This window comes from Suncus etruscus, chromosome 2, assembly GCF_024139225.1.
Source record: "Suncus etruscus isolate mSunEtr1 chromosome 2, mSunEtr1.pri.cur, whole genome shotgun sequence".
Taxonomy (NCBI): Eukaryota; Metazoa; Chordata; class Mammalia; order Eulipotyphla; family Soricidae; genus Suncus; species Suncus etruscus.
The window spans coordinates 89,279,449-89,290,454 of record NC_064849.1 but is presented as its reverse complement, the minus strand read 5'-3'; the positions used below and the strand labels follow the sequence as shown (position 1 = coordinate 89,290,454).

Sequence of the window (11,006 nt, the reverse complement as noted above, 5' to 3'; positions counted from 1 at the left end):
AGAAACCATCCAAGCTTTGGGCTTTTGCTGGAGCTCATACAACACGCCCTTCATGTCCTTAACTAAGAGCCCGGGAGTGTGTGAGTAGGATACTCCTAATATCTGTATTTTTTGCAGGGTCCATGAAAAAGGCAAAACTTTGTTCTGTTATTCTTCAACCTACATGGAAAAGGAATTTTCTGGGCTGGGTTGGGTTAGAACTGATTTGTTTACTCCCCCCTGATCACTTAAGGCTATTGTAACTGCTCCCTACTCCTCTCCTCCCTGGTGCTCTCTGTCTCTCTGTCTGTCTGTCTCTCCTTGTCTCTCTCTCTGCCTTTATCTCTCTCTGTCTTTCTGTGTGTGTGTGTCTCTCTCTCCTCTCTCATCCTTCCTTTCCTCTTCTCTATTTCCCACTTAGAACCCAATTCAGTGTTCATTGGATATTCAAATTATACTAGAAAACTCACAAGATTAAAGGAGTAGGTTTGGAAAGTTCTGGAAACACCAGGGACTATTCCTCTCTAGCTGCCCACCTGCAAGATCCTTCATTCTGTTTGAGGAGTAGTAGGCAATGGAATATCCCGGATTTTTCATCCAGCATCATCCTATTTGGGGGAGCTTGCAAGATATTTTTAATGGGGGTCACATGTTTGGTTGTGGTACTGGGGTTGGCATTAGTCGTGGCTCCAAGAACATGACTCGTAGTAGTACTGGGGAATCACACTTGGGCCTTGAGCTGTATGAGGCAGGTAGTCTGCTGCTCAACCCCATTCTAATCCCCTTCAAAAGGTTGATTTTAGGGGCCGGAGCAGTAAGGCATTTGCCTTGCGCACAGCCAACACAGGACAAACCCCAGTTTGAATCCTAGCATCTCATATGGTCCCCCGAGCTTGCCAGGAGCAATTTCTGAACACAGAGCTAGGAGTAACCCCTAAGTGTTACCAGTTGTGAACCCCCCCAAAGTTGTTTTTAGGTGACATGAGCATTTATCTTGTTGTGTCAATATTAAAATCTAGGACTCTAAGTGATGCTTGTTTACCTCCACAGCCAAAGGTCAGTGAAGAGCCTTCATTGACTTGGACTGGCCTGGGGAGGCAGGGGAATAGGGATTCTTCTTCACATGGTCCTACTGCTCTTCCTTAGGGGGTTTCAGCCTGTGGATCTACTCACAGATTTGTCACTTCTCATGCTTACAAGAGCCCATTTTTAAATTTTGTTTTATTTTTGTTTTTGAGGGTCCACACCAGGTGATGAAAAGGAATTATTCATGGATCTGTGCTCAGAAATTACTACTGGAAGGATCAGGGGACCATATGGGATGCAGGGATCAAACCTGGGTCAGCAGCATGCAAGGCAAATGCCCTCCCTGCTGAGCTATCTCTCCAGTCTGTTGCACAAGAACCAGTTCTTTTGGGGCCAGAGAGATAACACAGCAGTAGGGCATTTGCCTTGCATGCAGCAGACCTGGGAGAGATCCGGTTCAATTTCTGGTATTCCATATGGTCCCCAGCCTGTCACGGGTGATTTCTGAATGCAGAACCAGGAGTAACCTCTGAGCACTGCCGGGTATGGCCCCAAGACCAATCAATCAATAAAGTTTTCAAAAATAAACCCAATTTTTTTGTTGTTGTTGTTTTTGGGCCATACCCGGTGATGCTCAGGGGTTACTCCTGGCTGTCTGCTCAGAAATAGCTCCTGGCAGGCACAGGGGACTGCAACCTCCCGTGGGGGTCCCCCGACCCGCGGGGGTGTGGAAATGAAGGTTGCTAGTTATTAGTGGGTTTGCCCGAGCAGAACCGACCTGTAAAGAAGAACTTGAGAAGTTAGTAAGAAGGGCCCTCAAGACAACACATGCTGTTCAAAAAGGGATTTATTGTTGGGGGGAATCAGCTTTTAAGGGCTGAAATACGTCAGAGGGTGTCACGGGTTTTTCCACCAATTACAATTACCAGCATTCATTAGCATAAACTGGGGCAGGTAATAGGGAGGGGCAAAGAGGTAAACCTGAGCACATGTTTATACTAAGAGAGTTTATATAGAAAACACAAGATCCAAACAGAGTCCCACAAATTCCACTCAGCAAGCACAAATAAAACATCAGCTGTAATCTTAATAACCTTTTGCTAACACAAAGGCAAGTTGCTCTATATATTTTTCTTTCTGGCTGGATGTATTGGGCTGCTATGAATTATTTTAGTATTTGTCTATTTCCTTTGTTCTCAAGGCATGGGCGCCTTTGGTCACGTGGGTGACCAGATTAGAAATTACTTAGGTATCCTATGTTTTAGGTTTCATCAGCTAGGCTCCCCACAGGGGACCATATGGGACACCGGGATTTGAACCAACCACCTTTGGTCCTGGATCGGCTGCTTGCAAGGCAAATGCAAGGCAAACGCCGCTGTGCTATCTCTCCGGGCCCAGAACCAATATTTTGAATCACGTCTCTCCCCCTTCCTGTCCCATCTCCTGTGTGTGTGTTTCTGTCTCCCTGCCTCTCTCTTTCTCTATCCTATTGGCCCTGTTGCTATGATATACCTAGACAATTAACTCAGCTAAAACTTTTCTTGCCATTCCTGGCTCTTTTGAAGATCTGTCCCCAGTGAGCAAGATCCCCCCCCCCCCACCCGTTCCACTGCCACCCCCCAGTCTCTTCTTCCCCTGATTCTGAACTTCTGCTATGATGCTGTTGTTATTGTTGCTTTATTTTCCCCACCTTCAGTGTTGCTTAAGACTTACTCTTGGCTCTGTGTTCAGAAATCACCCCCTGGTGCTGCTCAGGGGGTCACATGGGGTGCCAGGAAACAAACTGGACTCAGCTTCATGCAAGGTACATGACTTAACCCCTCTGCACACTCTCTTTCCAGCAAGAGGCCCAGAGCTGTGGGTACTTGCAAACTAGTTGTAGTGGAGAAAGCACTGAGAGCCCAGTTTTCGGGAGGCTGAGTGCTGCGAACTGACTAATTGGGCTGAAAGATGCCCAGTGGCACTCAGGGGCCTCTGCTCCTCATCTTTCACAACACGTTACCGGCCCAGAGTTCCCAGAGGAACACAAGGACAGTGTTTGTCATCATTGTCGACTCCTCAGGAATGCAGCCCTTTCTCCTGGAGAAAGCATTTCTTGACTTTGCATTGTGCCCTGAACATGCCCTTTTTTGAAGGACTCTTATGAGTTCTTAAATTGTGTTCCTAAACTTGGGATTTAAGTTGTGACACAATCAGCTTTGCCACCCAACACAAGACATTTCATGGAAGTTGTCCAGCTTGCTGGAAGATTCTTAAACCTCAGGGGTCCAGTTTCTTCCCTTGCAGACTTATGAATGGCCCAGAATTCAAAAGCTGGGGCCAGAGAAATAGCACTGCGGTAGTGCCTTTGCCTTGCATGTGGCCAACTCATGACAGACCCAGGTTCAATTCCCAGCATCCCATATGGTCTCCCGAGCCTGCCAGGAATGATTTCTGAATGCAGAGCCAGGAGCACCTCTGGGTGTGACTCCAAAACAAAACAAAACAAAACAAAACAAAGAAGAATGCAAATGCCAGGTAGCTGGGCTGGAGAGGCAGGACTGGGGTTCAGTGGAGGCTCTTGCTTTGCATCCTGCTGTCCCCACTTTGAATCCCCAGCATCATCAGAGAGGCATTGCCAGAGGTTACTCCCAAGTACAGAGCCAGAAATTGGCCCTGAGCACTGCTGGTGTGGCTCAAAAAACTAAAACCAAAAACAAATCAGGTGTCTGAAGTCTTCCTCCCTATCCATCATGTTTTTTTTTCTTTAAATAGTTTGAATTGATTTATCATTGACTTACCATATTATGGAATTTGGGGATACACCTTTATATCTTTAAATATGTGCACATAATTGCCACGACCCCCATTACCAACAGGACCCTTTACCCAGTCTGCTTTCCATCTCCCTTTCCTTCCAGTGATCACCAATTTCATTGATTCTGAGAGGTTTTTTTTTTTTAAAACCAGCATTTTCTCTAGTTATTTATTCCACATAGGAGTGAAGCCATCTGGTGATTGTCTTTCCTTCCTTCCTCCCTTCACTTACTGCAATTAGCTCAAGGTCCATCTGTTTTGTCCAAAGGACACAATTGCATCACAAAACATAACTCCGTCCACTCAGATGTCAACAACCTTTAGCTTGGCGACATTAGTTTGAGTGACAATTAGCTTTGGCTCCTGTAAATCATGTGATGAATATGGACTGCAACAAATACCCTTAGTGTGAGAGAGAGTGAGATATAGAGAGAGAGAGAGAGAGAGAGAGAGAGAGAGAGAGAGAGAGAGGGAGAGAGAGAGAGAGAGAAAGAGAGAGAGAGAGGGAGAGGGAGAGAGGTGGGAATACTCAAGGGGTTGAAGTATAAGCTTTGTATGTACAACCTAGAGCAACTCCTGAGCACTGATCTTTGAAGCTACCTTTGAGTAGCTCCAGGACTGGGCCCCCAACAAAAAACAAGTTAAAACATATAAAGCCACACAAGCAAGAGGGTATTTTCATATTCTTAAAATAATTACCAGGGAGTGCATTAGGTGGCCATATTTAATATGTTTGTAGAGATCCTGTACCATTGACCATGGAGATGGCCAATTCCCCTTCCCTCTACATCTGACAAACACTTCAAGAGAATGGTTTAGGGGTGCTGCCAAGAAGTTGTCTGATCCCAAAACCCCCTCTGGTGATTCTTCGTCATTCGGACCAATGCCGAGGTAGCTGCCCGGAGCCTTGGTACTGGGGTAACTGGGGACATCCTTGGGCTGGCACTTGGGGCCCATCAGGATCACATCTTGGCAGAGCTCATGAGCCTTCAGGTCTGCCCTCCATGATCTTTGGGGCTCATGTCCTGCCAGGAGTCAAGCTGGGGTTGATGTTGTGCCTACATAGCCCTTAACTCCTGTACTGTGTCTTCATTCCCACCTTTTAATCATTTCAATGCTGGTCTCTCTCAGGGCTCTGAGGTGGTGGCTCACTGTGGTTTGGATGGACATGTCCTCGTAATAAACTCCCAGCCTCTTCTGAGATTATCTTGTTGATCTTTTCTTTGATTATTTGTTTGTTTTGTTGTTCTTGTTTGTTTGTTTGTTTCCCCCACAGTGGCTGTGCTCAGGACTTACTCCTGGCTCTGTACTCAGGAATCATTCCTGGCTTTGCTTGAAGGAACCATATTAGATTCTTGGATAGAATACAGGTTCGCTGAATGCAAGGCAAGTGTCCTACCCACTGTACTATTGCTCTGTACCCTTGTTGATTTTTTTTTTTTTTGGTTTTTGGGCCACACCCGGCAGTGCTCAGGGGTTACTCCTGGCTCTACGCTCAGAAATAGCTCCTGGCAGGCTCGGGGGACCATATGGGATGTCGGGATTCGAACCACCGTCCTTCTGCATGGAAGGCAGATGCCTTACCTCTAGGCTATTTCTCTGGCCTCATTATTGAGTTTTAAAATGATTTTCTTGGGGCCAGAGATATAGTACAGTGGTAGGATATTTGCCTTGCATACAGCTGACTTGGGATGAACCTGAAATGGACCCAGGTTTGATCCCCAGCATCCCATTTGGTCCCCCGAGCCTGCCAGGAGCAATTACTGAGCGCAGAGCCAGGAGTAAGCCCTGAGTGCTATGGGGTGTGGACCAAAACCCAAAATAAAGAAAAAATTATTATTTTTTTTTTGCTTTTTGGGCCACACCCAGTGATGCTCAGGGGTTACTCATGGCTATGAAAATTACTCCTTGCCTTAGGGGGTGAACTGTGGTCCATCCTAGGCTAGCAAGGCAAGGCAGATGCCTTACCACTTGTACCCACTGCTCCAGCCCTAAAAATGATTTTCTTAAAATAAATTTTGTTGTTGTTGTTGTTTTTGTTTGGGGACAATACTGGCAGCACTCAGGGGTTACTCCTGGCTTTGAGCTTAGAAAGAACTCCTGGCGGGGCCGGGCAGTGGCGCCTAAAGGTAAGGTGCCTGCCTTGCCCTGCGCTAAACCTTGGACGGACCGCGGTTCGACCCCCCGGTGTCCCATATGGTCCCCCAAGCCAGGAGCAACTTCTGAGCACATAGCCAGGAGTAACCCCTGAGTGTTACTGGGTGTGGCCCAAAAACCAAAAAAAAAAAAAAAAAAGAAAGAACTCCTGGCAGGCTTCGTGGACATTCTAGGATGCCAGATATTGAACCTGGATTGGCTGCATGCAAGGCAAGCAGCCTACCTCCCACACTATTGCTCCAGCCCCTAAAAATAAGCTTTTTTTCTTCTTTTTACTTGTGCCCCCAGTTCCAGAAAAGGCACTTATAGGTACCATGGGACTCCATTTCCCCAGCCACAGATAATTAAACTAGTGTAACCCTAATCTATGAAGAGCTCAGCAAATTCTCAAAATGGATTATTGCCCAAAAATATTAAAGCTAAAAACTATAAACCTCATAGAAGACTTAGCAGTAATTGTAACAAAACAGAAGAAAGAATGTAGCTTTTTATATTTGCTGGGGAAAGAGAGAGAATGAGAGAGAGCTAGCACTAAAATAAGATTTTTCTTTTTTGTTTTTTTTGGGGGGTCACACCCGACAGCGCTCAGGGGTTACGCCTGGCTCTATGCTCAGAAAGCACTCCTGGCAGGCCTCAGGGGTACCATATGGGGATGCTGGGATTCAAACAACCGACCCTTTGCATGCAAGGCGAATGCCTTACCCTCCATACTATCTCTCTGGCCCCTAAAATAAAATTTAATTGAATTACCATGAATACACGGTTATAAAATTGTTCATGATTGACTTTTAATCAAGAGTCAACACCTCTTCTTCTTCATCATCATCAACTCTCTTTTCTCTTCTTCTTCTTCTTCTTCTTCTTCTTCTTCTTTTCTTCTTCTTCTTCTCTTCTTCTTCTTCTTCTTCTTCTTCTTCTTCTTCTCTTCTTCTTCTTCTTTCTTCTTCTCTTTCTTCTTCTTCTTCCTTCTTCTTCTCTCTTCTTTCTTCTTCTTCTTCTCCTTCTCTCTTCCTCCCTTCTCTTCTCTTCCTCCTCCTTCTTCCTTCTTCTCTCCTCCTCTTCTTCCTCCTTTTCTCTTTCTCTCTCTACATCTCTAACTTTCTTCCTTCTTCCTTTTAATCACTGTGGTTTGCAATACTGTTACTGAAGCGGCATTATGCCTATAACTCTACATCCTTTCAGCACCTCATTCTTGTGTTCTGGTGCTGATCTGTCCTATTACATTGAGCCAGTCTTGCTACTGCTCTTGGTTCTCTGCTTTTACTCTTGGCTCCCTCATATTCCTTCCCAGTTTTCCAAACTCCACTGAGCTGACTGCAGAAGCCTAGGGTCCTGGACAGCCTTGGCATCATTGATGCCATCCTAGTAACCAAGATGGAAGGAGCCTTGTCCTTACCCTCTGCTTGCACCAACCTTCCGGGTAGACTGGATCCTGATCCTGAGACAATTTCTACTCTCCCAAGCTGCCATGGTACAAGGTGGGCATATCGAGGTTTCTCCCAAGTTCTAATAGTAATGAGGAAAATGGCCTCACTTCAAGCAGGCTACAGGCAGTGGGCCAGAGTACAAAGGGCCATCTGAGTCTAAACGACATGTGAATTTGTTTTTTTTTTTTGGTTTTTTTTTTTTTTTTTTTTTTTTTTGTTTGGTTTTTGCGGCCACACCCGGCGGTGGTCAGGGGTTACTTCTGGCTGTCTGCTCAGAAATAGCTCCTGGCAGGCACGGAGGACCATATGGGACACCGGGATTCGAACCAACCACCTTTGGTCCTGGATCGGCTGCTTGCAAGGCAAACACCGCTGTGCTATCTATCTCCCCGGGCCCGACATGTGCATTTGGAATGGCTTGGAAACGGTCCTAGTCTTCCTAGTCTAGGAAAAGGTCTTAATCTTGATTTGTGACCTTGGTAACCTGGGAATAGACTCCATATGTCCTCATGACTTGAGATGCCACCCCTGGCTTTGGAGATGCTTTTATGGGAGGAATTTCTGCTCTGTAATCTCTCATCCAGCTGTCTGCAACTGCACCTCTCCCCATTGGATATAAAATGCTACATTTGGCTTTGGTCAGGACCTAGTGTTTGGAGCATGAGCAATTCAACCTACCATATTTATTCAAGTATAGCGCTCACAATTTTCTACCAAAAAAAGATATCAAAGTTTGGGAGCGCGTTATAAACGAGGGCTGGAATGAGGTGTCAGTGGTGGCTGTTCCAATGAGGGCGCAGGCGAATTTTGAGTTCGCACTGCGCCTTTTCTGGGCTGCAACCTCAAGGAACCTGGCCTATCTCTTGTGACATCCTGGGTTAAAAAATCATGGGAAGACATACCAAAAGAAATGATCATCAAGAGTTTTTTGAAGACAGGCATCAGCAATAAAATGGACAGCACAGAAGATAACCTGCTGTGGAATTCAGACTTAGAAGAAAGCAAAGAAACTGGAGAAACAGATGTTCCTGCCAACTGGGACACTGATGAAAAATTAACTTGAGAAGAATAGGAACAAATCTTTAGTGTATCTGATGATGAATCTGACTTGGAAGCATTTGAAATAAATATTGTTACTAGAAATTTTATTTTGGTATTGTGTTTATACCAGTTTACGTTGTCAATAAATGATTTTTATCATGGCCACACGTGTTCAACAACGTTTTTTTTTTGTCAGTTACAACAGTTGGTGTGAAACAAAATTTTATACCTATTTTTTTGCTATATAGATAGCTTAACGACATCATCATCTTCTCATATTTTTTTCTTTATTTAAACATCTTGATTACATATATGATTGTGATTAAGTTTCAGTCATGTAAAGAACACCCCCTTCACCAGTGCAACATTCCCACCACCAATATCCCAACTCTCCCTCCATCCCACCCCACCCCCACCTGTACTCTATACAGGCTTTCCAGTTCCCTCATTCATTCACATGATTATGGTAGTTCTCTGTGTAGTTATTTCTATGGCTGCACTCACCACTCTTTGTGGTGAGCTTCATGAAGTAAGCTGGAAGTTCCAGCCCTCCTCTCATTGTCTCTGAGGATTGTTGCAAAAATGACTTTTATTTTTCTTAAAACCCATAGATGAGTGAGACTATTCTGCATCTCTCTCTCTCCCTCTGACTTATTTCACTTAGCATGATAGATTCCATGTACAACCATGTATAGGAAAATTTCATGACTTCATCTCTCCTGATGGCTGCATAATATTCCATTGTGTATATGTACCACAGTTTCTTTAGCCATTTGTCTGTTGAAGGGCATCTTGGTTGTTTCCAGAGCCTGGCTATTGTGAATAGTGCTGCAATAAATATAGGTGTGAGGAAGGGGTTTTTGTATTGTATTCTTATGTTCTTAGGGTATATCTCTAGGAGTGGAATAGCTGGGTCTAAAGGGAGCTCAATTTCCATATTTTGGAAGAATCTCCATATCGCTTTCCATAGAGGTTGGACTAGCAGGCATTCCCACCTGAGCAGTGGATAAGAGTTCCTTTCTCTCCACATCCCCTCCAGCACTGATTGTTTTCATTCTTTGTGATGTATGCCAATCTCTGTGGTGTGAGATGGTATCTCATCATTGTTTTGATTTGCATCTCCCTGATGATTAGTGATGAGGAGCATTTTTTCATGTGCCTTTTGGCCATTTGTATTTCTTTTTTTTTTTTTTTTATCAAAGCATCTGTTCATTTCTTCTCCCCATTTTTTTTTATTAAGGGGAGAGTGCAAATGCAGTCCCCCCACTACCACAAATTATGCAGTCGAGTTTCCCACATTTGGGGAAATCGCAGGGGTCAGCACATCCGGAGTGCAATGGATAAGCCTCGCCCTGGGGAAACTACCTTCGTGATCATGGTATCTCCCCTGCCAGGTAAGTATCCCCATTTTTTTTAAATGGGATTAGATGTTTTTTTCTTGTAAAGTTCTGTCAGTGCCCTGTATATTTTGGATATTAGCCCCTTATCTGATGGGTGTTGGGTGAATAGTTTCTCCCACTTGGTGGGTGGCTCTTGTATCCTGGGCACTATTTCTTTTGAGGTGCAGAAGCTTCTCAGCTTAATGTATTCCCATCTGTTAATTTCTGCTTCCACTTGTTTGGAAAGTGCAGTTTCCTCCTTGAAGATGACTTTAGTCTCAATGTCATGGAGTGTTTTACCGACATGTTGTTCTATATATCTTATGGTATCAGGTCTAATATCAAGGTCTTTAATCCATTTGGATTTTACCTTCATACAGGATGTTAACTGGGGGTCTATGTTTGCTTTTTTGCAAGTGGCTAACCAGTTCTGCCAGCACCACTTGTTGAAGAGGTTTTCCCTGCTTCAATTAGGATTTCTTGCTCCTTTGTCAAAAATTAGGTAATTGTATGTCTGGGGAACATTGTCTGAGAACTCAAGCCTATTCCACTGATCTGAGGGTCTGTCTTTATTCCAATACCATGCTGTTTTGATAACTATTGCTTTGTAGTACAGTTTAAAGTTAGGGAAAGTAATGCCTCCCATTTTCCTTTTCCCTAGGAATAGCTTTAGCTATTCGAGGGTGCTTATTGTTCCAGATGAACTTCATAAGTGTTTGATCCACTTCTTTGAAGAATGTCACGGGTATTTTTAAGAGGATCGCATTAAATCTGTATAATGCTTTGGGGAGTATTGCCATTTTAATGATGTTAATCCTGCCAATCCATGAGCAGGTTATGTGTTTCCATTTCCATGTGTCCTCTCTTATTTCTTGGAGCAGGGCTTTATAGTTTTCTTTGTATAGGTCCTTCACGTCTTTGGTCAAGTTGATTTCAAGATATTTGAGTTTGTGTGTCACTAATGTGAATGGAATTGCCTTCTTGACTTCCTTCTCTTTCCTATCATTATTGGTGTATAAAACCGATTTTTAATAGAAAATTAGGGGTGTGCATTATACATGGGTGGATGTTATACTTAAATAAATATGGTAATTTCTCTCAGCTTTCAGAATGTTCTGCATGGTCTTTCTGCTAATTAGGTAGGAATCTCTGCAACAAGGGTCAATTCAGAAATCTCAAAAAGAGGAGGGTTTGTTCTTTT

The 11,006-nt window shown here is 44.1% G+C and overlaps 1 non-coding gene across 1 annotated transcript; it reads right to left on the bottom strand.

Annotated features, from left to right (window-relative positions):
- Positions 1 to 9,665: 9,665 nt before the first annotated feature.
- Positions 9,666 to 9,828, bottom strand: LOC126002371 (U1 spliceosomal RNA). The gene has a single exon (XR_007493098.1). It is a non-coding gene; the product is annotated as a U1 spliceosomal RNA (small nuclear RNA).
- Between the last annotated feature and the right edge of the window lie 1,178 nt (positions 9,829 to 11,006).